This window comes from Gopherus evgoodei, chromosome 1 (genome assembly GCF_007399415.2).
Source record: "Gopherus evgoodei ecotype Sinaloan lineage chromosome 1, rGopEvg1_v1.p, whole genome shotgun sequence".
NCBI lineage: Eukaryota > Metazoa > Chordata > Testudines > Testudinidae > Gopherus > Gopherus evgoodei.
The window spans coordinates 65,370,867-65,397,985 of NC_044322.1; the positions used below are offsets into that span (position 1 = coordinate 65,370,867).

At 42.6% G+C, this 27,119-nt stretch overlaps 2 long non-coding RNA genes across 4 annotated transcripts in view; both read left to right on the forward strand.

The window, feature by feature from the left end:
* The window catches only part of LOC115653251, a 201,396-nt gene that overhangs the window by 22,368 nt on the left and 151,909 nt on the right, over positions 1-27,119 (forward strand). The window lies entirely within an intron of this gene.
* Positions 10,356-25,925, forward strand: LOC115653246. Its single transcript, XR_004000888.1, has 4 exons — positions 10,356-10,366; positions 20,436-20,445; positions 24,395-24,404; positions 25,786-25,925. It is a non-coding gene; the product is annotated as an uncharacterized LOC115653246 (long non-coding RNA).

The following is a 27,119-nucleotide window of genomic DNA, read 5'->3' on the forward strand; positions in this document are numbered from 1 at the left end:
GACAGAGAGGTCAGGCAGTTACGCCTCTATCTCAGGGATCGGCAACCTTTGGCATGTGGCCCGCCAGGTGATCATCCACCAGGGTGCTCATCCACCAGGGTGCCACGGTTCACCACCCCAGTCCAATGGGGGCAGTAGGAAGCAGCGGCCAGCACATCCCTTGGCCTGCGCTGCTTCCAGCCGTCCCCATTGGCCTGGGATGGCAAACCATGGCCAATGGGAGCCACGATCGGCCGAACCTGCAGACGCGGCAGGTAAACAAACCAGCCTGGCCCACTAGGGTACTTACCCTGGCGGGCCATGTGCCAAAGGTTACCAATCCCTGTTCTAACTGGTCAGAACCCACTCATACTGGTCACAATTTGTTTTAAAGGTCAGAGCTATCAATTAGAATTCTGAGACCATGGTCAAGACTGAACATGTGCAAGTGAGGTAACTGGGCTAACTGGAAGCCATATAAAGAAAGAGCTGCAATGCAACATAAAAGGCCAGCAGTACTTTTGGAATCCAGAGACTGCATCTGAGAAGCAGAGAGGCATACAAGGAGAGCCAGGAAGCCAGCAAGAGAAGCCAAAGAAAAACTGCAATCCCTTCCATCAGTATCTGCAAGCTGCTGCAGAATTTGCCACTGCATGCTGAGGATGATTGCTGGACCTGCCACCCCAGGGCCACTCACCCACTCCTCCTCATCTTCATCCACCTCAGTGAGGCTCAGACCCTCACTATCTTCCAGCTCAGACCCTGAATCAACCCCATGGACCTCTTGTATGGGGATTCAGAACCCCAGTGGGGGGAATGCCTGTCTCCCTCAGAAGAGCTCTTGGAGCAGGCACCTGCAGGCTGCTGGTCATATCCTGGGCCAGTGCCCCACGAGCCCCTCCCCTTTCCCCGCCAGAAGTTGGACATGGGGGAAATGTAGGTGAACACACAGACCAATGCACTCCCAAAGCTCCTTCTTCTGTGCAGGGGGGAGGGGTGTGGCCAAAGCAACAGATCCAGTTCCAGCAGGGTCCCTCCCAGCCAATGTAGCAGCACCATATGGCCTCATGTGAGCAGGGATAGGGGGCATAGTTGCAGGCCTGACCAGAGCTACACAACTTCAGGTCCTAGTGGCCCCAACAGTTTCGCCGTATGGCTCCTGCCTCCCTCACTTGAGTGGGGCTGGGGAGTCAGCATGGAATCCCTCCCTAAGAGGGCTCCTGTTCCAATAGCAGGCAGAGCCCCCATGGCAGGGGCAAAGGTACAACCCCCATAGTGGAACAGAGATGCCCCTCCTCCGGGCAGACCATCTGCCCCTGGGAAAGGGGTCCTACAAGCCTTTCCAGAATTCCCCTGAATTTTGAGGACTGCTGCTGGAAGCTAGTGAGTAATCCCTTCTCTGCTGGAACTAAGCCAAAGAAAGGCTATCCATGGCCCCTATGCTGGGCTAAACCCTGGCCCAACACTGGCCAATCAGCACCCATCTCCCCCAGCTGGCCACTGGGTGCTAGAGACTTCCGTGGGAGCAGCTACCTATTGCCGTTTGGCAAGTGCCTCACTCCCTTGCTACAGGGACATCCCCCCTTTCACTGCTGGCCCCATCAATTTCCCCCCACCCCTTGATGTGGGTGGGGAGCATTTCTACCAGGTCCAGAAATATGCCCCATCTTTAAAAGGGAGACTTTCACTGGAAATTGTTGGATCTTCCAAACTGGTGGGTTTTTTGGCCATACAAAGCCACTAAGAAGTAAAACATTAAGACTCTACATTTCAACCCGTCCCTTTAAACCTCCTACTGTGCACCCAGGTCAGCTGCAGGAAGTGCATTGCTGCAGGGGTTTGAGCATTCAAACATTTCCAAATATTGTGAGCTGTGTGCTGTCTGAATTTACAGGTACCATAGTTAAAATTACATTGTTGTGATGATTTGTAGAGGAAAGCATAATTAAAACATAAATATCAATTGCAGAAGTAATAATCGCAAGCTATGACTTAGTAAAACTGATTGCTAGTCTTGAAACATATGATTTCAAAGAGGGAAACATTCTGGTTAAGTTTAATACCCTGAAAAGCAGTAATTTTATGAAGCAAACACTAAAACAATGTGAAGAGCTGCATTTTGTTTAACATTGAAGCTTGGTAATAGTTTTAGATCAAGTCTTAAGAAAGTGCATTGTGATCATTTACTGTTACTATATTCATTCTTGGGCTGTACAAGGTAACTCAGGGTAAATCTAGATAGTGTTGAAGACATTTATTAAATATTCTTTACCTTTCTAATTATATTCTATGTCTTTAAATTTGCAGCTTTCCTAATACAGAGAGTCTGATTAGACAACAGCTTAGTAACAAAAGGCCGCCAGTCAAGGGCCAGTAATCTGTAGATATCTTTGTAAGATTAAAATGCTTGTTTTCTAGTATTAATATTGGTTGTATAAATTATGCCAGAGAGAGAGATACTTGTGATCCTGGTGTAAACTGGAAAAATCTATTCCTGTTAGCTTCTTTCTCTTTCCCTTCCCAACTTCACCCCAATGATATATTGATAAGCTTCTTCCTTATTAAAGCAAAGAAAGAGAGATATTCACCAGCCTATCTTACCTGCATGGCCTGACCTGAGTGTGCCTACTAGATAGGGTCCCATTCAAAATCTAGGTGGAGGGTTGCCCGCATAACTTTTAGCTTAGTGATTAGTGTGCTCACCTGGAATGTGGAAGTCACAGGCTCAATTCTCTCTTTGACATGAGGGGGAGAAAGAATTTGAACAGGGGTCTTCCAACTCTGAGGAGAGTGCTATAATCACTGGATTATAGGAAATTTTGATGAGGGTTTCCCTCAATCTCTCTTCTTTCATGTTCATTGTTGTAATGTCTAGGTCTCTTTGTGTATCCAGGCCATAGCGTTTGCTTGCACCCAAGCTTATCAGTCAATCCAGATCATTCTGTATCAGTAACCTTTCCTCATCATTATTGACCACCTATCTTTAAGAAATAAAACAAAAAGTTGGAAAACAATGAAAATTGTGAAACTTCTAATAATGTTGCCTGGAAAGTTTATAAAACTGCAATAAGGGATACACTTATTAATAGAGCTTTGGGGTGGAGTTATGGAGGTGGAGGGAGGAAGAGAGAGGCTGAAAGGAATAGTCTTCACACAAAAGTTTAAAGTTAAAAAAATCCTACTTAAAAAGAGGCTCTAAAAAAAATCTTAAATATACCAGCCTTTTGAGGTCAGTTAAATACTAATCTCCAGGGGAAGAGGAAGAGGCAAGCAGAACCAGTCAGCCTTCCACTGCCAATATTTCCCTGAAAGAGGGACAATAAAGCTCACACACTGCTGGCTTATATGATCAGACAAGAGAAGAAAAAAAGAAGATCTATTTTAGTAATTAGGGACTGTATTGGAGCTATGAAATATAAAACAAAAGAAATTTGTGAAGTCTTTCAAGATGTCTATTAGCACCTTTATCCGAACAAGAATCAGGTCTCTGGAGATAAAAGGTCATATTGTGAAGGCTAATATGTCTGGTTACTCAGCAGAACTAAAAGGCCAGGTTAGATTGTCCTTTTGAGCCTGAGGCAATTCAGAGGAGATTTAAAAACATGCTAGCAGGAAAAGACTCAGGGCCCAACTGCTTTTGTGATTTTTTTCTTTCTAAGATTTCTTGGTGCTTCCAAAAATACTGGCTAGTCTAAGTAGCTTTTAGAATACTAAAAAGAGCTCTCACCTTTCTATTGTGAAGGAAGTAAATTTTATTTCTTCTAAACTTAATAAATGCAATGTAGACTGTGCCTGTTCTAGACCCATTTCACCGTTCTATTTGCCCACTAAGGTATTTTCCAAAGTACAAGCCACTAGGGCATAGAAACTAGGTTTGTTCACAGATGACAGTTAACAGATAGTAAAAGAGTTTTGGATGTGATCCACTGGGTTGGTTGAACATTTGGACTGGTTGATTTTGATCCTGCTATTCTGCTTGGTATCTTTGGATAATGGAAAGGTCTTTAACTGGGATTAATTTGAAGAGTATCTCAGTTCTCAACTCTTGACTTTGTTCTATTTGTGGAGCCATCAGTGCAGAAGATCATGTATAAGCAGCAGTTCCTAGAACAGGTGTCAGCAACCTCTGGCATGCAGCTCGCCAGAGTAAGCACCCAGGTGGGCTGGGCCAGTTTGTTTAGCTGGCCGCAGTTCGCCACTCCAGGCCAATGGGGGAGGCAGGAAGCTGCGGCCAGCACATCTCCTCGCCCGTGCTGCTTCCTGCAGCCCCCATTGGCCTAGGATGGCAAAACACAGCCAGTGGGAGCTGCAATCAGCTGAACCTACTGATGCAGAAGGTAAACAAACTGCTTACCCTGGCGAGCCGCATGCCAGTGGTTGCCGCCCCCTGTCTAGAATATCAGCAGTGAATTTTAATCAGAAACTAGAATTACATGTGAATGGTGACTGAGCCTGCAGTCTCTATGCTTCATGTTATCAAGCAACTAGAGAATTTGGGAAAGTTTTGTGGTTTAAAGTAAAGTGTTCTACGTCTTAGGCAATGAATCTGGGTTTTGATTATAATAAATTCAAATTGGCAGGTCTACGATATTGCTTTTGAGCATCATGGTATGCAACTCCCTCTTAATCTGGTGTAGCGTGATTTGCTCACCACAGGCTTGGAAGAAGTGCTGTAGCTGTTCCAAGCAGCACTCTCTACAGCAGGGGTCGGCAACCTCTGGCATGCGGCTTGCCTGGGTAATCACCTTGGCAGACCGGGCCAGTTTGTTTACCTGTCGCGTCGGCAGGTTCGCCGCTGCAGCCCAATGGGGGTGATGGGAAGCCGTGGCCAGCACATCCCTCAGCCCGCGCTGCTTCCTGCAGCCCCCATTGGCCTAGGATGGCGAACCATGGCCAGTGGAAGCCGCAGTCAGCCAAACCTGCAGTCAGCTCCCAGGCTACCGGCTGGCTGCTCCTGTTTCACCGACAGCCTCTAGTCCACTCCTCTGCATGATCCTCTCTGACTGTAGGTTATTACTTACTTTTCCTGTAATCTGGGGATTATGGAACCCTCGATTAGATGGCTGTTGAATTTGATAATAGAGTTCTCTCTACTGGTTAGATTCCTTCCCTCCAGCTCAGCTGGAACAGAGGGAAGATACCCAGTAATGAACCAGTGGGGTTCTTTATAATTGTGTGTAGTGCTTCTCTCACAACCTAAAAAATAATAAAGGATCTGACATGCTAATTTTATCCTCCTTTTCTTTAGTGACTTAAAATACCTTAGAAATTGGCAAAGATTGACTATATCATTTATCCCAAAGGTATCTCACTCCCTCTCACCTTCAAAAATAATTTCTGATGCGTTGAACTTTTGTACTGGTTTCCCTCCAAATACTATAGTCTTAGAGGTATGTAACATAAATCTTGCTATTCCTTCCTTAGTAAACTTTGTAAGAACTCGGGTACCTCTACACACAAAAGTATTCAGAGACTGACAAGAAGAACAAAAATTCAACTACTGAGGAATTATCTCAAAAATAAAGCCAAGAGGAAGTGAGGTACTATTGTAGCATTAACTTATAATGAGTTTTCTTAGCAGAGATAGCAGGTCTTCTCCAAATTAAAGACAACTGCCTATAATAAACATCTTTTTAACCTAGACCAGGGATCAGCAACCTTTGGCACGTGGCTTGCCAGGATAAGCACCCTGGCAGGCCGGGCCAATTTGTTTACCTGCCGCGTCTGCAGGTTCAGCTGATTGTGGCTTCCACTGGCTGCAGTTCTCCACTCCAGGCCAATGGGAGCTGCAGGAAGCGGCGCAGGCCAAGGGATGTGCTGGCCGCAGCTTCCTGCCACTCCCATTGGCCTGGAGCGGCAAACCACGGCCAGTGGGAGCCACGATGGGCTGAACCTGCGGACACAGCAGGTAAACAAACTGGCCTGGCCTTCCAGGGTGCTTACCCTGGTGAGCCGCGTGCCAGAGGTTGCTGATCCCTGACCTAGACACTAGGACTATGTTGAAATGCCTATGCAGTAGAGCTTGGGACTAGTTAGGTGGGAGAATGTTTGTTTGTTTGTTTGTGAAGCACTCATGTACCATTGTGATTAATGCCATGGAAAAGCCCATGAGGAAATTCATAATTTAGTCTTCAGTGCAGGGTTGGAATAGTGTGCAGTAAATAAGGCTTCTGGCCACACAGTGAACAATGGGGATAAAACACAATATTTAATAGCTGCTCATTAACTAACACCGTGAAAACATTATTTTCACATACTTTTTATGTGTAATTCAGATATTGAATAGTATGGGTGAATGCACTGAGCTTTGTGGAACCCTATAGCTGGAAGCTCTGGGGGAGGAACAAGTACCCATAATATCTCATTGGGTTGGATCAATGGGGAAAAACCTGAGCCATTTGGGGATATTACCATTCATTCCTGTGGCTCCTTGGAGATGACACAGGAATGCTTGGTGATTTATTTAATCAAACTATTCAAGTCATAGAGGAAGATTTGTTAAATCAGAGGAAGCGGAAAACTATAAGACAAAAGGTAAACCCAACGTAGAATTCCCATAATTTGGAACAATTTGTTTAAAGATCCTATAGATTTAGCAATAAATAATCCCCTTTCAGCTACAAAGATGTATTTTTGTTTGTTTTGCTTTGGCTACCATATGCAAGTATCCTTTTCTCTTAAATTAAGTTTCCAGGCATTTGAAATAAGTTCAAATACACCCATATTAAGCCAGTAAGTACAGAAGCCTATTGAAGACTATGCCAAATGCACCTTTGTTTATATTAGATAAATATATATACACTGGGGAGGAAGTGGAAGGCAGATAAACTATAATCAACTTTCCTTTGCTATCTCATTTTCTTTCACTTCCTTCAATCAACCACTGCACTTTTTCAGGGCTGTATTCTCCACGCTCGCATTGTATACTTTGTTGTTCACATAAAGCACTTCTCATTGCTTCTTATTTATCAACTATATTAGAAACATAACTGAAGGGAACACTGGCCAGCACAACAACAAAAAAGGCATAATTGTGAAATACAGACCTTTAATGATATCATAGTTCTGACATATAGAGTCACATGTTTTCTTCTAACCAGCAAATACTTAATACGTATAAAAAAGCTATACTTGTTGAATGGCCACTGGGTAATGCAAGTGCAGAAACTTTGAACATACATATTTCTCAGAAGATGCTGCAAAATACATAGCTGAACTGAGGTGAGTGGAAGTATCCTTTATGCAGCCTATGAAAAATAGGGACTTGCCTAAGAAGGTCACAGTAAACAACTTCAAATGAAAATTCGCTCAAATTATACAGATTTCGGTAATACAATGTGAAAGGTGCTGAAACAATTCATTGGAATGTCAATAATTCAATGATCCTATTGTATATTAACAAGCATTAGTTTTGCTAATGAGCTGCGAAAGGCTTGTATTTACAACTATCATACTGATGGTGGGATTTCACTCCAAAAACCTTGACCCTATCCATGTATCTTATTAAAGACTGTCAAAACTCATTAGCAAATGTAATTTTCACCTGAGCAGTAGAAAAGGTGTTACGTTAATGGCAGCTTTCTTAATAAACTCTATGAAGAATCATGTTATCACATCCCAGTGCTATACTGGTTCGTTTTGCTGTGTAATACCCTGTTCAGAAGGATTTAATTCTGTTCTCCCTTATCTAGTAAGAAGTGCATCTCCTTTCATATCCTGTACAGGTATTTGTACCTATTGCTCCACGAAAATGCCAAACATAGATTTTTTTCGCTCCAACTACAATATTTTTTAATATAGTACTGCACTAGAGTTTTAGGGTTAAATAATGCATTTTAAACAAGTAGAGGCCATAAGCTCTAATAGCATAATTCTTGTCTCTTCCTTAGTAAGACAAATCTTTCACTGATGACCATACCCAGAACCAAAAGATGAGAGTGGGGAGATACTCAGTGCTGGCAAAAAGAGAAATGTAGCAGTGTCATCTGCAAATGTCATGTTTGGATTTTACACACTGAATCAATAGGAGACTTTTTTTTTTTAATCAACTGCCTGTAATCATTTTTATTCACTGGCATTCCATCAGCTGCAGTGTGTCATGAAGCATTTTCCCCAGTCTTTTGGGAATGGTACAATGTGCTCCTGCTGTGCTAGCTGCAGTCGTGTTCTGATTCCTGACTGGTACTCTTGACTGTGGCATACAAACCCAATGTTTTCCAAATAGCCCCAAGGAGGCCCTCTGAAAGGGGGAAGAAGCGATTTTGAAGTGTTACTTGTACAGCTGGGTTTCAAAGAATTCTAAATAAAGAGTCTCAGAAGAGTTTATTTTTACCCTGTTAAACTGCCCTGGAGTGCTAACATAAGGGGAGACGTGGTGGAGCTCTGCTGGAGAGATACAAAATCTGTGGCAAGCTTCTTTAATTCAAATGTTCTGCAATGCCAAGTTCAACCAAGGTTAAGACAAAGATATTCTAATCTGATGAACCATTAGTCACTGTTCAGAGTAAAATTTATCTCCATTGTTTAGTATGTTAATAAATCTGCATCCAAAACTCTCACAGAAGAAGCATGCAATTTATATTTTCTTTTTAATTTTTACCTTCACCTAAGCATGCCACTTACCATGCAAATTAATTGTTTCAAATCCAGTAGGCAGAGGAATTACGTGAAAGCAAGTGATTAAATACAGAGGTGTTAAATCTTGTAGTTGCCTCATGTTTGTCTCTGGAGTTGTCACTATAACTGGTACTAGCTATCCATTCCTGTTAAAATCCATTAAAAACAATCTGTTCCTCAATGGCCTAGTTGTAAAGAAGGGATAGGGGATCCAATAGTGACTCAGAAAAGCATCATGGCAAGAGAAAAAACATTAAAAACATAATACTGGACCTCTTATGGAAGGAGATTGTTATTATGGAAGGTAACCCAGCATCCCATCTCAAGTCAAGACTTGCAGTTAGAGGGCAGAGAGGGGCCCAAGGCCCTCTCCTAAAAATCATGAAAAAAGGAGAGGGGATTGTTGAGGAGGACTGGAGTGGAGGTAAGGGGAAGATTCTGTTTTGTGCTGGAAGCCAGAAGTTGGAAAAATATTTTTGGTTCAAACTGTGTAGTCTGCTAATCTTCCATACTCCTCAGAATATAAACCTAACTAGAAGGGTCCATGTTAAGTGCTCTGGCAGTCTTTACCACTGCTACCTGGGGCTGGTGAGGAAAGGTCCTCTCTCTTGTTGCTATAAGAGAGACCTACAGAGATAAAAGCAGAAACTGACTGTATAGCAGAAACATTGAGCCTGACTGTCCTCCAAAAGTGTTGCCGTATAAATAAAAGAAAAGGGAAAAAAACAGACATTTCCCCTCTTATGTTTCAGTTATATTGTCATCTGTAACTCACAATAACAGGAAACAATTCAGACAAGTATGATTTTTAAATTCAGAGTCCATTTATGTTTTTGTTGGCAGATGGAGTAATTTGAATTACCGCTACATAAGGAGATGCAGAAATGCCATGAGGAGAACTTAGGGAGTCGTAGTCTTGATTTTACTATTAGCAGATTAGTCTCAAGTATTAAGTAACTCAGCATAAGCTTCTACCACTTCCCTTGGGAAACTATTCTGAAATCTAATGAGACCTCACTATTAGGATCACAAGAGAGGAAGCTCATTGACTACAACATTTTTCTATTTGAATTACAAAACATATGTTAGCCCATCATTAGGGAAAAACAGAAAATATCTTTTAAAATTCTAACTACAGAGACCCACAATTAATTTATTGGGGAACAGACATTGTATTTGAACTAGAACAGTGCCTTTGATTACACATAATGTTTGCCTGATGATTAACGTATGAAGTGTTACACTATTGTTTATTGAACAGTGAATCTAGTTTATACTATCTTATCTTTTAAAAACCTACTTTCAGGATGGTGATAGCTTTCTGGCACTTACGCTCTGTGTTTCTGCATACATTCAGGAATTATGAAAACAAGAACTGAGGAGAAAGGTTTAGATCAGGGATCAGCAACCTTTGGCACATGGCCCATCAGGGAAATCCAATGGCAGGCCGGGGTGATTTGTTTACCTGCAATGTCGGCTGATCACAGCTCCCACTGGCCATGGTTCGCCATTCCAGGACAATGGGGGCTGCAAGAAGCAGCGCGGGCTGAGGGATGTGCTGGTGGCCACTTCCTGCAGCCCCCATTGGCCTGGAACAACGAACTGCAGCCAGTGGGAGCTGCGATCGGCCGAACCTGAGGACCCTACAGGTAAACAAACCGTCCCGGCCTGTCAGCGGATTTCCCTGATGAGCCATGTGCCAAAGGTTGCTGATCCCTGGTTTAGACATATTTTTACATCTGTGCACTGTGACCATTTTGTGTGTGTCATTGTTGCTCTGAAGCCAGTACCATACTCCTGATATGTCGACACTGCAATCAGAGGTGTCCTTACTATACATGTAGACATAGCCGAGCTAGATTCAATCTAGCTAGCTCGAATAACAATAGCAGTGAAGCCAAGGCAGCATAGGCTGCAGCATGGGCTGTACTAGGTATATAGTCTGTGCTACCATGGCTTCAGTGCTCCTGTCATGGGAGCTAGCTAGACCGAAACTAGCTCGGGTATGTCTCCATGTGCTGCAGGCCCACCTCTGATTGCAGTGTAGACTTAGCCTTGGTTACAGACCGAAAGCTCATTTATTTCATTTTTTATTTTGATGAAGTGTATTTTGTTCAAGCAATATGGGACCCTGTTCTGTGAAGTGCTGAGAACCTTCTGTAAATTACTGAAAGGTCTGAATTCTCATTGGGTGAAATCCTAGCCCCACTGAAATCAATGCCAAAATTGCCATTAACTTCAATGGGGTTGGGATTTTACCATTGATGTCAGAGACATTAAGGTTATATGACTACCATAAATGTTCATAAATGAAATTAATCCACAAACTTTCTCCATATAATATAACTGATGCATAAAAAAGAAAAAAGACATCTCTGAGTGAAAGCCACCATTTACATGAAAGAGAAGGTGCACCGAGGAAGAATGTTGCTCTTTTTATAAATGAGGGTAGGGTTACACTCAGAGAGTAGAATCTCATTTATTCATTATTTTTCCACTTCCAGCAGCTAGGGGAGCTCTCTGGTTCCCACACCATAGTTCTGTTAGATCAGTGAACATAAGAACGGCCATATCGGGTCAGACCAAAGGTCCACTATCCTGTCTACCGACAGTGGCCAATGCCAGGTGCCCCAGAGGGAGTGGACCTAACAGGCAATGATCAAGTGATCATTGTGATCAAGTGCTTTCTGAGTATGCTAGGCGTGGACTTTCTACATTCTGCTGGAGGTAGTGGTACTCCAGTCAAGTGCATTGATTCCACAAGAGATGTATGTAGGACCATGAAAATCTGCATGTAGCTTGAGCCACGGATGAAGTATTACTAGCTTAGGGCACTGAGACCAATTTGAATCAAGGGTGAGTTCTCATTTGCTGCTTTGGAAAGTACAATTTCATTCTTGCCTCCACATTGGTATTTTAAGGCTCTTTATTGTCAGTCTCTGTCTACAGTACCAATAAATAATGGTTTGACAGAATCTCCAGTATAGCAATGCCCTCTCTCTTATTTGTTTTACCAATAGGGCTGCTAGCTGAGTAACAAGGAATAGCCTTGATATTCAGGAAGTAGAGACTCCAGGATCTGATAACAAATTAGCATTATATGCTGATGACATCCTGTAATGTCTCTTCTCCTGTAACCTCAATATCAAATTTAATTACATAGATTCAGCTTTTTAGTCATGTCTCAGGATATAAAATTAATTTCCATAACTCTTATGCTTTTCTCATTCTGCTATGTGCAAAGGTTAGCAAACAATCATCCTCCTTCTTTGCCATTCAAGTGGGCTTTCAAAAAAGTCAGATTTAGTCATAAATATTATTGTAAGACTGACAGACTTCCACAAAGCTAATTTCCCATCCTCTTATCAGAGGTCTGTAGACAAGCAAGCTATGGAAACTACTATTTATAAGCTGGACTGAGGAAATGCTACTAAATGGAATTAGCTGCCTTACGTATATTTAATGGTTTTTCTGCCCATTCCTATCCAAATTCACTCCCTCCACCCTCACCCCTTTAAGTGAATTATTAGTAGCTTTCAATTGTTTGGAAAAGAAGCCAAGGGAGCAGAGGAAAGTTTCTACCAGAGAGAATCAGACATTAGGAGGAATTGTGTAATGGGTAACAGGGCTAAAATAATGCTATGTGGTTATTTCAATCTAATCTTCTGCTGAAGCATAGGCCAGAACTCGGTCCTTTCGGGACAAAGATTTAACATTGTACAAAGTTACTATTGAGAGAGAGAGAGAGAGAGTAACAAACAAAGTAGTTAAAAATAACATTTGATAAATTTAAATAATCTATAAGCAATATGTGAATTGGTTGTGAATATTTCTCATAAACGACTATTATGTGCTAGCCCTTTGGTGTTTCTCACCCAAACTTGCACACTTCTTGCTGTTACAAAATGGTGAGGAAATGTGTACCTTACACACACACACAAACCCCCTCCCTCCAACTTTCTCGTGGGTTAAGTCTCCTTGCCATATGCACAATTCAAAATATATACATCCCTCGATTTCCTACAGCCAGGTGGCAGTTCTACAGACACCTCCAAACTCCTTTGTCTTTCTTCAGCAAGAGTCTTAAACTTCCCCACTAACTTCCAGAGTCCTTCTCTGGCTCGCAGTAGGATAGATAGTTCCCCATCTGGATCCAAATGGATTGGCACAGTCTATGAGAAAAGACCTTACAGTGGATAGCTCTTCTCCCTGCATGGTTCAGCTGCTGAATTCGCTATTTCCTATTTCCTCTATTCCAGGGGTCAGCAACCTCTGGCACGCAGCTCACCAGGGTAAGCACCCTGGTGGGCGAGGCCAGTTTGTTTACCTGCCGCATTGGCTGGTTCGGCCAACTGTGGCTCCCATTGGCCACTGTTCGCTGTCCCAGGCCAATGGGGGTTTTGGGAAGCAGGGGCCGGCACATCCCTCACCTGTGCCACTTCCCACAGCCCCCATTGGCCTGGGATGGTGAACCGCGACCAATGGGAACCGCAATCGGCCGAATCAGCCAACGCGGCAGGTAAACAAACTAGCCCGGCCCTCCAGGGTGCTTACCCTGATGAGCCACGTGTCAGAGGTTGCCGGCGCCTGCTCTATTCTATAGCCTCCTTCTGAAAAGCTCCAGTTGACTTACCCATGGTCATTATCTGAAGGCTATGTCCCACCGAGCAGTTTGCCCACAATGAAAGCTTCCTATATAGCTTTAAAAAAGCTACTGAATGTCTTTAGAAACCATCAAATCGCAGATTCTGGATGTTCTGGCTCCTCCATCAGTATCACTGTGAGGCTATGGTAAGTCTGTAGGCACAGAGGCTCCAAAACAAAAACAAGAAATGATGTGTTCTTCCCACTGTTTCTTACCTTTCTTATTCCATTAAACGTTGTGATTCGTGCATATGGATTACAATTGCATTACCCACCTTCCTAGTACATTATCAGGCTATTTATTTACTCTGTTGGAGACTTATCTCTGCAAAGTACATCAGAAGATGAAGAGGGTTCTGAAAATGCATGCCACTGCTGATCTGCAAGTCAGCCATCCCAACTGCAGAAATGCTTGATAGACTGGGAATGGGATCTCCTCTTAAGTAATACCTAGCACTCTGAAGCCGCTATCTTTTGGGAACAATTATTCCAGAAGTGTACTCTCTTCACCACAGTTTTCAGGATAATCTGTATGAACATAAGGTAACACAGATAACATTTGTGAAATGATATGACGACAGAATGCATAGTCCCAGCAGCCTGAACAATTCATCTTAATGACATCTTGTAAACTGTGGACTGACTGCACACTTATATGCAGTATATTTGCTATCTGTCAACACAGCAATAGTCTGCTCCCTTCAAAAAGATAGTATTAAAACTATAGGGTCACAAAGAGGTCATACCATAGAATGCACATGTTAGGGATCTTTTGTACCACTACTACTGTGTTTTGTCTGTGTTTTGTAAATTCTACACCAGAACTTGAGCCCTTGCCTATTCCCAACAGCAGTGGAGGGGTGCTGTCCTCTTGGGTTAGTAGAACTTGAGTTAGCAGATGTTGCATTTGCTAAACTAGGGCTTGAGCATCTACACTCATTTGTAGCCCCAGGTCAGGAATTATTAAACTCTGAGGCATCAGCATCTACATTGCATTATGTTGGCCAAAGTCCAACTACCCATATCCCAGACTTTCTAGCGCCCTCCCAAAATGTGGCTACTCTAACCCTTTGTTCTTGGTCCTGTGTGGAAAAACTTGAATATCCACCAAACTTGACTGTCCAGAGGACAAAGGAAGTTGGGTCAGTAGGATTGTGAGATACTTTTGGCAGACAAGTCCAGTGGGGCTGTGTCTACACTGCAAAGCAATAAGGCTTAAACTATGGATCCCTCCTTGACTCAGACTCAGACCTTCCACCTCCGTGGGGTCCTGGGAATCTGGGTCCAAACCCTGGGTTAGCATGATTTGTGAGTAGATGGAAGGGGATGAGTAGGCTTGAACCTGTGTTTGAATCCTGGGCTTATATTGTAATGTAGACATACCCCCTGATGTACCATAATTTGGTAATATCAAGTGATATTAAAGCAACTACTTCTCTATGAGGCCTTGTCTATACTACTGCAGTAAGTCAACCTAAGTTACACTACTCCAGTTACATGAATAATATAACTGAAGTCAACATAGCTTAGGTCAGGGTTTCTCAAACAGGGGTTGCCACTTGTGTAGGGAAAGCCCCTGGCAGGCCAGGCCAGTGTGTTTACCTGCCCTGTCTGCAGGTCCGGCCGATCATGGCTCCCGCTGGCCGCGGATCACTGCTCCGGGCCAATGGGAGCTGCTGGAAGCAGTGTGTGTGCTGCCAATGGGAGCTGCTGGAAGCAGCGACCAGTAAGTCCCTTGGCCCGTGCCGCTTCCAACAGCTCCCATTGGCTCAGAGCAGCAATCCGTGGCCACTGGGAGCCGCAATCGGCTGGACCTGTGGACAGGGCAGGTAAACAAACTGGCCTGGCCCGCCAGGGGCTTTCCCTACACAAGCAGCGACCTCTGTTTGAGAAACCGTGACTTGGCAAGTCTTCATCAGACCCGCTGAATTGACACCCACTGTATCGATCACTGCAGTGCCGATCTACCAATAAGTGTAGACATGACCTGATGGTGCACCAGGTAGAAGTTAAAGCTCCTGAGGCATGTTTTATAAAGATGAGAAGATCAAATAACCTCAGCATCTTTACCAACATTCATATTCTAACACTCTCTCATTCCTACTAACATACTCTGTCCAATAGCGATAGGCTGCGTGCTATTGTTGATTAAACAGTGGATGCACTGTCTGCCTACAGCACATGTCATGGTACCACTAGTGTATAACTTTCACAAAATGCTTTGGCTACCTTGGCGTTGAAAGGTGCTACATAAAACTAATTTTAATTCTATTCCATGTTAGAGAAGCTCGACACTGCTAGCAAGGAAAACATACCTTGAACAGTTAAAATTTCCAAAGACTGTATCATTTTTATTTTTTCTAATAAAAATTCTGAGCTGTTGTAGATTTTTTCCTTTCAGAAGAAAGAAAATTTTAAGTAAACCTAAAGTCTTTTCATCTGAATCATCTCTATTTTCTGTCTCTTTTTTTTTTCTTCCATCCTGCTACATTTTGTTGTTGTTGTTGTCAGGGAATAGATATAAATGCTGTTGAAGGAACAATAGGAAAACAGAAACAGATATTTATGTAAACTTGTATTGATTCAACTAAGAAAAAAACCTATAGCTTTCAAGGTCTGAGTCACACACCATTATGAAGAGAGATGCCAATGTGCAAAGAATACATGAATGCATTGCTTGTTAGCATTATTATTATGGGGCTACACACAGAGTTAATAATTAAATAAGCTAAATATAGTGGAAACCCTTTGTGCAATACCCTTCATGAGTTCTGGGTGATGGTATATTTTTCCTTGAGTCTACAACAATAATGGCTGTGTGATTTGTTTATGCAGCTCCATGCTCCTTGGTTGACAGATCCACATTTGGGAAAATCAGAAAGAGGGGTCACACAACTTTTTCAAACATGAGAAAACTGTTTTTCTCAAGATGACCTGAAATGTTCTAATTATTGGTTATTCCCTGTAGTCAGTGATGCGGACAACAAACATGTAAACTTCAGTGAACCCACAAGTGTACCGCTGTTATCTTTGACTTGTGGCCAAAATAAAAATTGGAACAGAACTTACCCAGACAAGTATAAAGTCTTCTGCTTAAAGCAGTTATTTTCTATGAGAGATAAACTGCTTTGAAACTAAGAAGGAATTAATCCCTTTTTTAGAATGTTTGAATAAACCCAGGGTCAATGTCCTGAAGATGAGATGCTAACATGGATTACCTACTTGACTGCACAGGCCTCCCAAAGAATGACAAAATCTCAAATCTATTGAGATGTGTGCAGTTTTACCTTTTAATCCAATTGTTCCAATTTCATCTTTTAAAACAACTTATGTCTTAACTTTTCACAGACATGAAAGGCAGTTGATTTTATCTGGCTGCTGTACAATCAAAAGCAGAGATTGACAGGAGCTGGTGAAAAGTATACTGCTGCAAGTTTTAACATACACTAAGGATGTGAATCCTGGTATGTCAGTAGGGGGCAATAGAGAAGGGAAAGGAATTGTTTCATCACTGTTTCTCCACAAAGAGAGTACTGTTATTAACCAACAGAGGTCTCTTGTGGGAGGTCAAAGGTAAATAATAGAAAGCACAGGGATCAGTGAAATATTGTTTCCTCTTCCCCCTCCCCCTTTTCATACAAACACTGTTGCCTGTGCTGATTTTCAGATCAATTTTTTATTATCCAACACTGCAGGGCAGGGAAACAATGCACTCCGGAAGAGATCTCCACAGTGCCTTTCATGGCTTGAAGTCCATTGCAGCTGCTTATATTGTACCTACAGGTGCTTATAAAAAGCTGATTCCTGAGTCTACATAAACAACATCCCACAGTACGTTGGAGGGAGATAAGATTTTTCCAATACACTGAATGTGCATATCAATGGATATCTGGTTCCTGTTGAACTGTATCATGAGTTGCAGATCAGCCTGTATCTTCCATCTAAAGTAACCTGTTCAATTGATAATAAGGTTTACATAATGTGCATTTGAAAAGCTTGCTCCTCTTGGTTTTTATGATATGAGGCACATTTGTACAGAGAACAGCACAGGTCTTGCTATCAAGTGTAATCCTATCCAAAATTCTCCTTGCACTATCTCTTTGCAACAATGACAGAAACACAGCAGTTCATTGAGATAAGACTTTCCTGGATTAGCAATCGCTATGTTCCACTGGATGGCAAGAACAATTGTAACTACAACTTGTTACACTAAATTCTAAAATAGCCCACATTTTAGGCAGTCGGCTGCATAATCTGTGCTGACTCCCTGCTAAATGGTTAGGGACAGTTTTCAGAAGCCCATTGAACAAATGAATGGGATGTTTCAAATCTATGAGTCTCAGAAACCTCAAAAAATAACTATAACTGATAGATGAAGTCATGCTTAACAAGATTGGTTTAAATGTGAAGTGGTTTTAAAGCAGCACTGCTTTTGTATTGGTGTGAATGGGATTTGCAAGAAATATTATGAAAGATGAATTCCTGACAAAGGAAAGATTTCTTGTTTGTTTTATAAATATTAAAATTGACCCTGCCAGCAGGTGGGGGATCTTGGGGGACAACTACTGCACTAGTGGGGCTCAAAATAAACTTTATTAAGAAAATGCAAAAAACCAGGGAAAATTCAATAGTGAGGGGTATGAGGTTTGTTAAGGTAGACAATTGGGGAGGGGTTTCTTTTAGTAAATAGTATAGGGGGTTTCAATAGTGGGGTACAATACAGTGGGTTACAATACAGTTGGTAAACAATTAACACTGAAGTATAAATGTAACAGGTAGCTAACAATTTCTATGTAAAGGGTGTGTCACAGCAGCATATAACCAACTAACAGTTATGGGTAAAATGTGTTAAATAACCAACAACTCTAGGTAAAAATGTGTCACAGTGGTGTAAATGTAAAATATGAGGTGTGTCAGAGAGAAAAAAGGTAACCAATGGGGTTTTATGCTAGACTTCAGTAATACAATTGAGGTTTGGCAGCAGTAGGAGCGGGGTGAACATGTGGGGGAAGGGATTAAAAGAGAGAGAGAGAGAGAGAGAGAGAAAGGCAGTGGTAGAGGAATGAGGTTGGGGGATGGGGGAAGAGGAGCACGTGGTGGAGCAGAGACCAAAGGCGGAGGCGTTGCGGAGGGAAATTTAAACTCAGGGAGACACAGAGAGCAGACAGGCTGCAATTTTAAACAGCAGAGAGACTGCAACGAGTGACTGGGGAGCTCGGGGGGAGATACGGGCAAGCTTGGGGGGGAGGAGTTAGGGCAGCGGGAAGACAGACTTAAGATTTTGCTGTGTTCTGTATAATTGTGGTTATTTATGATCTAACTTAACCAAGACTACACAAATTAGCAAGTAACAGAACACAATGCAACAATTCTTTTTTAAACCTAACTTACAGAGCACAATACAAACAATTCTTTAAACCTAACTTAACCACAGCTACACAAAATGAAATTACAACTTATCTAGACTAAGAACCTGATTCTAATAGGTGCACCTTACACTATGCGGATTCTTTGATCGGGAAGGGGAGCAGTTCCAGAGGGGAGAGTGGTGTGTGCCCAGGGTACAGCCCCCGGGGGGGAGTGGGGGGGCTGCAGCAGTGGGGCGGCTGCAAGCTGGCGGCCCAGGATACAGTCCAGGAAAGCACAGCTTAGCAGCGGTGCAGGCTTATTTTTAGCAGCAAAGGCGCTGCGGAGCAAGAAACAGATTACAGATACAGACCAAGGAGTTAGCTTGGGTCTGTCTGCTGGGGATACAAGGCCAGCAACTAGGACAGAGGGAGTCTGCAAGAGAGAATTCTTACCAATCCCAGGACAGCAGCAAGCACAGAGGCAGGAACAGCAGTAGCATCGGAGGAGGGAGAGAGGACTCGATTCGCTTACAATAATCAGGAGATCTCCAGGCACAAATTCTTTGTTTGTGGGAGGGAAGTTTAAAAACGGGGGTACGCTCAAAAACAAACTAGAGCGGGGAGAGGGCCCCCCCAAATACCCCTAGCTGATCAGACCAGGTGGCAAAGCAAGGAACCTTTGAGGTCTGATCAGAAAATGTCCGGCTTTAAAGGCAAACTCAGGCAGTTTCCCACCAGTACTTTTGATTGGCTCCTCTTGATACAGGGGAGGAGAGAAGGCAGGGAAAGGCTGCAGGTAAGCATAGGCATGCCTGGACATGTTCTGAGCCACAGGTATGACTCATATGCTTAATTAGTTGGCCACTTCAGGTCTTGCATTTCTGGGCAGCGCCCCCCACACCGAGCCCGGGTCTGAACAAAGGAGCCAAACAAAGAAGCAAGAAGCCCCCTCCCTAGGCAGAGCAATGGCTCCAGTTAGTCTGTTCAAGCCATTCCTATGAATAGGGCTGTGACTTTAGTTAGCACAATGGCTGGGAGGGGAGGCCACACAGGACAAAGAGAAAGGAGAGGGGAAAAAGGAATGTAGCAAGGGGACAGCTGTAACAGACAAAAATATCTCCAGATACTACTTTACAGGACCAAGAAATATGTGGCAACAAATGGGTGGGTAGCCAAGGCTGTGTATAAAAACAATGTTTCAATCAAGGTTTCTACCAACATCACAGACTACAACAGGGGTAAGCAACCTATGGCACGTGTGCCAAAGGCGGCACACGAGCTGATTTTCAGTGGCACTCATACTGCTCAGGTACTGGCCACCTGTCCGGGGGGCTCTGCATTTTAATTTAATTTTAAATGAAGCTTCTTAAATGTTTTTAAAACCTTATTTACTTTACATACAACAATAGTTTAGTTATATATCATAGAAAGAGTTATAGAAAGAGACCTTCTAAAAATGTTAAAATGTATTACTGGCACGAGAAACCTTAAATTAGAGCGAATAAATGAAGACTCGGCACACCGCTTCTGAAAGGTTGCTGACTCCTGGACTACAACATCTTATTATAACCGCTGTGGAAATGGGTCTCCTCTAGTACTTTATCTATCTAACTATTGAGAAGGGTGTTTGTTTATAAGGGATGACTTTTGCTATCTGTTTCCTATTTCAAAATGACCAATAACTTCTCAGTCAAGCAATGTATTTTTCCTTATCTCTCTTGTGATTTAAATTATCATTTGTTTAAACACTCTCTTTACTTCAGTTGACAGCTCAAGACCTTCCTGAGACTTCTCCCTGCTGCCCAGGAAGTTAACAAATGAATTACTGGAGTTCTCTGATTTCATCAGATTTGCAGTTGTGGTTAGACTGATTGATAAATAATGCCACCGTGCTGTAGGCAGGGCTTCTCTATATGTGAAGTTATAGGTGTTTAACTGTTTCTGATTAATTCCATATCAGACACACTTATTCTGAAATCAGAATGTCCACACATATGGAGTTAATCAGGAACAACTTCATATGTGGATAATCCTATGCAGTAGTGAAACTATGTTTCATTTCAATGTGCTAGGAAGGGTGGGAAGAGAGCTCCTCTTATCTGACTGCCTGTCTTTGGGTATGGCTACACTTGAAATTTCAAAGCGCTGCCGCGGCAGCGCTTTGAAGTGAGAGTGTGGTTGGAGCGCCAGCGCTGAGAGAGAGCTCTCCCAGCGCTGCACGTAAACCACATCCTCTACGGGTGTAGCTTGCAGCGCTGGGAGACACGCTCCCAGAGCTGCGGCACTGATTACACTGAGGCTTTACAGCACTGTATCTTGCAGCGCTCAGGGGGGTGTTTTTTCACACCCCTGAGCGTGAAAGTTGCAGCGCTGTAAAGTGCCAGTGTAGCCAAGGCCTTTGTTTTAGCCCTGCAATGGCCTTATAGGTGTTGTCTTTGGTCTTATCTTTCTTACATTTAAATGTATATTTCTCCTACAAGATGAGAATAAGAGAGCTATTACCGGAAGGCAAAAACAAGATGGATTAATCTGTATGTGACAAAGTACTCAGATTGCAAGATAAAAACAAGTAAAAATACCATGGAATAACATGAGACAGATACTGTACACAGAGAGAATAAAGACTATCACTCCAGATGAAGTCTTCTAAATAAATTTTGCCACATACATAAGTTAGCCTTATTAAAGCATGTGTTGTATTTGAAATTAATACCAATTGATTATTCAAAATGTGTTTTAGGATTGATAAAAATATAACGTTATACAAATGTCCTGGCGGCCTTTGCTTAATGAGCCAGCCACTTCTTCTCTCCCCACCCCCCCAAGTCCTTTCTCTCCCTTAATTTCTTTGTAACCCGTCTGGTCCAGTTTCCCTCACATCATGGCCTCTTTCACTAAGGCCAGTCTACACTACCACTTACTTTGATATAATTTATGTCACTCAGGGTCTGAATAAGCCACCCTCCTGAATGACATAACTTACACTGACCTAAACGCTAGTATGGACAGCACTATGTCAGCGAGAGAGCTGGGGAATAAACAGGAAGAACTGGAAATCTTAGTATACTAGCAAAGTGCACACCTAAATGCCATCACAGTGACTTGTTGGGATAAATCTCAGAACTGGAATATTGGTGTAGAGGAGTATAGCTTGTTCAAGAGGGACAGGAAGAGAAAAAATGGAGTATGTGTTGCATTGTATATCGAGCATGTGTACACTTGTTCACAGGTCCTGAAGGAGTTGAGAGGCAGATCAGTTTAAAGTCTCTGGTTGAAGATAAAAGGGGAATAAAACAGAGGTGATATCATGGTAGGAGTCTACTGCAGACCACCTAATCATAAGGAGGAGGTGGACAAGGCATTTCTCAAACAAATAACAGAAATATCCAAAGCACAAGACCCGGCAGTAAAAGGGTAACTGTAACTACCCAGACATCTGTTGGAAAAATAATACAGCAAACACAAAATCCCTAAAAAGTTCTTGGAGTGCATTGAGAACAGCTTCTTGTTTCAGAAGGTGAAGGAAGTAACAAGAGGGACAGCCATTTTAGACTTCATTCTGACTAACAGACAAGAAATTGATTGTGAATCTGGAGATGGAAGGCATTGTAGGGTGAAAATGATCAGGAAATTATGGGCTTCATGATTCTAAGGAAAGGAAGGATTGAGAGCAGCATAATAAGGACAGTGGATTTCAAAAAAGCAGACTTTAACAAACTCAAAGAACTGATAGGTGGGGTTCTATTTTTCTAAAGGAAAAAGAAATTTAGGAGAACTGGACGTTTCTCTGAGAGACAGTATTTAATGTGCATGATCAAATGACCCTGTGATGCACAGGAAATATAAGAAGGACAGTGAGAGGCTAATATGGCTTTATTGGGAGCTCTTTAATGACCTGAAAAGTCAAAAAGGAATCCTATAAAAGATGAAAACATGTAGATATTGCTCAGGACAAGTACAAAATAGGACAAACGGTATGTGTGATGAGTTACCCCTCACTCTGGGGTGCCACCTGATGTATTGGAGTCCCACTGAGCCTGCCCGTTCTACCAGCCTGGGCTCCCTCACCCTGTCCTGCTGTGCCAGTCCTTCAAGCCTCCTCTACCACACACACAGGTACAGACATGCCCAGCTGCAGAAAGACACAGATACTGAAATCAGCTCTGCATAGGAAGAATCAGCTCAGGGATTGCCCAGCACTCAAGTGCATAGCCACTCTGGGGTGCAAATCCAAAATTGAATTATCTTGTGCAGCACAGAAGACTGTACTGTGTAAGCTCATGAAATTTCCTCCCTCTCTCAGTATGGCAGAGGATATACACAGCTTTTTGCCCCCCCTCCAGTTATGAATTGCACAGACTGGTCTAGAGAAAACAAACATAAGTTTATTAATTACAAACGATAGATTTTAACTGACTATACGGGAGAGCAAACAGATCAAAGCAGATTACTAAGCAAATAAAGCAAACATGCAAACTAAACTTAATACACTAAAAAAGATGTCTCCAAGTAGTAATTTCTCACCCTACATGTTGTTTTATGCAGGTTGCAGAGTTTCTTGAAGACAAACTGCTCTCACTTGTGGCTTAGAACTCAACATATTCTTTTCACAGGCCAGACACCTTCTAGCCTGGGCCCAGTCCTTTCTTCCCCAGATCAGTCTTAGGTGTTTTCAGGAGTCATCCTGGGCAGGGATTCAGTGAAAAGCCAACTCTGATTAACTCCCTTCCCAGTCTTAAATAGGATTTACATATGGCAGGAATCCTTTGTTTCCCAGTTTGATCCTCATCCCCTATTAAGGGAAAAATACTAGTAGTCCAAGATGGAATCCAGCACCAGGTGATATGATCCCAGGAAGCTTCTCAGGAAGGTGGGAGATTAGCATCTTCAAAGTCCTGTTGTTCTCCCTAATGGCCCATTGACTAACCAGCCAGACTGATTGCATTTTGGCTGGTGGGTGTTCCCTGGGTGCAAATACTTTTGTAATTGATACATAGTCCATATTCCTAACTTCTGATACAAAAATGATACATGCATACATATTCAGTAAATCATAACCTTTCCAATGATAAGGTTATAAGACTCATCTTACATAAAATACATCTTAGATATGCCATATTCATATCATAACAATATGTCTATCAAGTCTATGTGGCATAGTGTCACAGTATGTCTACTCATAAACTGCTACAGCAGCACAGTGAATACACTACTTATGCGGCACAGTGAATACACTACCTACGCCAGTGGGAGGGGTTCTCCAGTCACCATAAGTACTCTACCTCCACAAGAAGCAATAGCTAGGTCAATGCAGGGCTGGTGCAAGGATATTTTGCGCCCTAAGCAAAACTTCCACCTTGCGCGACTCCCCCCTGCCAAGCATCACTTATTAAAAACTTTCAAAAATGCTGCATAATGTGGCATTGTTCATAAGAATTAATACACGTTTGGCTTGAAAATATATTAATTTAATTATTTAGTCTACATATTTAATGAAAATAAATGAATAACCTGACAGTTTTGACATTATCGTTTTCACTGTGCACAACATAGCATGGATCTTAAAATAAATCACATACACTGTCACAAAGTAACACGTTATAATTTATTTTTCCGCACTTTCAGTTTATAAAATTTAGAAACAAGTTCTTCCAAGTCAATGCTGCAAGCAGTGTCATGTTCTATTGACAAAGTAGATAGCCCAACAAGTCTTGATGTTCGCACGTATATTTTTATCAACTTGAGCTTCGAGAAGCTTTGCTCACCACTGGCCACAGAAACTGGGAGAGTCAAGAGGATGCCAAGAGCAATAACTGTGTTGGGGATACTATCTGTCAGTGTATAGGTGCATATGAAGTTCAATACATCTTGCGGTGATGCACTGGTTTGGACTCGTTGTGCAATAGCTTGAAATTCCTTGCACAAGTCAAAGGCATCAATATCTTTGGAGTCACCATGTTGCAAAGCTTGCTCCAAATTCAAGCAATGTTCCATAATTTGCTTTGGTGTTGTATTTTGCAAACTGTAAACATCAGCTAGGAAGCCAAATACTGAACTAATTTGCTGCATCAGTGTGAATCTTTCTTCAACTGAATGTATTGCTGTGGTGATGACTGCAAAGTAAAAGTTCACTTTGAATTTTTCTTTCAGATTATAAATAGGTTTGTCATCTGCTTCATATGTGAACTGCTTCCTCTTTTTTCTAATACGGATTGGATCTGGTTCAAAAAGTGCTGGTACATCCAACTCCTCCGTAAGTTCACCTGCATCTATCAATGTTTTCTCAAAGTCTGCATCACTTCTGTGGCCTACAAGAAACTTCTTTGTTTCTCCAAGTTGATTAATGGCTTCTCTTATGTCGAATTATTTTGCCTAAAGTTGTTTGCTAGTCATGTTGATCTCAAACAATATGTCATAACACACAACAAGAGAAACAAGAAACTTGAAACTAGAAATAGCTTTTGCAAGATCCTTTGCATCAACTCATGACTATTGTCAGATGATCCTGTTAGAATAGTGTCTTCATAGATGTCTATCAGAGCATTATAGATGTCACCAAGCTGATAGCGAGGAGGTTTCAAGGCATCAATTCGACTTTCCCATCTTGTTCACTCAATGGTTTAACTGTGAGATTAGATACGTGGTGTTTTAGAACTTTCCAGCGATGTGTAGAAGCTGAGAAATACACATACACATGTTGAACTAAATCAAAGAAGGCAGTTGCCTCCAAGCAACACTTTACAACATCATTAACAACCACATTCAATGAATGTGCACAGCAAGGAATGAAAAAGGCTCGTGGATTAATATCCAATATTCTTCGCTGGACACCATTTTCTTTCCCTTTCATATTGCTCCCATTATCGTACCCTTGACCACACAAGTTTTCTATAGGCAGTGACATCTCTTCTAACTGGTGAAGAATAGTTTCTGTCATACCAGCTCCAATTGTCTCCATAAACAACACAAATCCCAAGAAGTGTTCCTTTATGAATACTGATTCAGTCTCATTCTCTTTCTCTGAAGTAGGCCTATCCACAAACCAAATGATTATGGTCATTTGTTCAGTGTGGCCTGCATCTGGTGTACAATCTAGAATGAACAAAAAGTATTTTGCAGCACAAGCAGATGCTAGGATTTTTTGTTTCACGGCATTGGATAGAAGCTGAATAAGCTCATTCTGTATGTCTTTCCCTAGGTGACGTAAACATTGATTAAGAGATCAGGATGACTTTTCCTGAAAATTAAGCAATGTTGATTGTAATCAGAAATACACTCTTTTTGGTTACCTATGCTTCCTTCCTTCATTCTTTCATATCAAAATCTACTACTTTTTATTCTACCTTTATAATATTGAATTATTGTTATTAATAAAATTTATAAAATTAGAATGGCAGATACTCCGTCATACTGGGGTATTGGATTAGGTGGGGAAGGGAAGCAGACTGGGTTTGGTCAGTGGGGGTTCGGGTTTGGCTGGGGAGTGCCAGGGGAGCAGACTGGGTTTAGGTGTGGAGGGGGGTGGTGGATGGGGAAGGATTCAAAAAGCCGCAAGGTGAAATGGGCGCTCTCCTCTCCAGTCCCTGGCGTGCAGCAGTGGGCCAAGTCACAGTGCAATTGCAACAGGGCAATAGGAGTGTGTCGCCAGTCTGTCCTGTGCCCGGGCTGGGGAGTTGAATGCTGGGCTCTTGCTTTGGCAGAGGGGCATGGGGCAGACAGGACTGTGAGGCAGAGAGTGCGCGGCCCTCACACCAAAGCAGGGTTGGGAGGGTAGAAAGCTGGGGCACAGGGAGGTGGGTTAAAGCGGCTTAGCCATCCCTCCATGCAAGAGAACCCACAGAGCTGCCAGCCATAGCCTCCCTCCCTTCTCTCCCCAGGGAGCAGAGCCTCTGCCCTGGAAAACCTGCAGCTTGCTCTCCAGGGAGCATGCCATGCAAGCCGGCCCCAGCTGCACTGCACTGACAGCACAGCTCAGCCTCAGCTAGGGTGATCAGAGAGCAAATGTGAAAAATTGGGATGGGAGTTGGCGGTAATAGGAACCTAGATAAGAAAAAGACCCAAAAATCGAGACTGTCCCTATAAAATCGGGACATCTGGTCACCCTAGCCCCAGCAGGGGATCTTACACCCCCTCCTCCCCCCAAGCTGCTCCACTCTCCTTCTGGCTGTTGCTGTGCAATCTACTACAAGACAGAGGAGCTAGTACTGTAATAATGTACCTACCAACACAGCAATCTGTACAATTATTGATTCACAGTCAAAGGACTTCATATGGCAGGAGTCAGAGAGCAATTGGGACTTCCCAGGCTTTCTAAATGACAGGAGTCAGAGAGCAACTCACTGGGGGCGTGATTCTTATCACCTCCTCCTCCCTATAGTCTGCGATCTAACCAAAGGACTTCACTGGCTTCCTAAATGGCAGTAGTCGGAGAGCAATTCATTGGGAGCCTGATTCTTATCACCTCCCTATAGTCTGCGATCTAATCAAAGGACTTTGCTAATCGCTGGCTTTGTAAATGGCAGGGGAGCAATT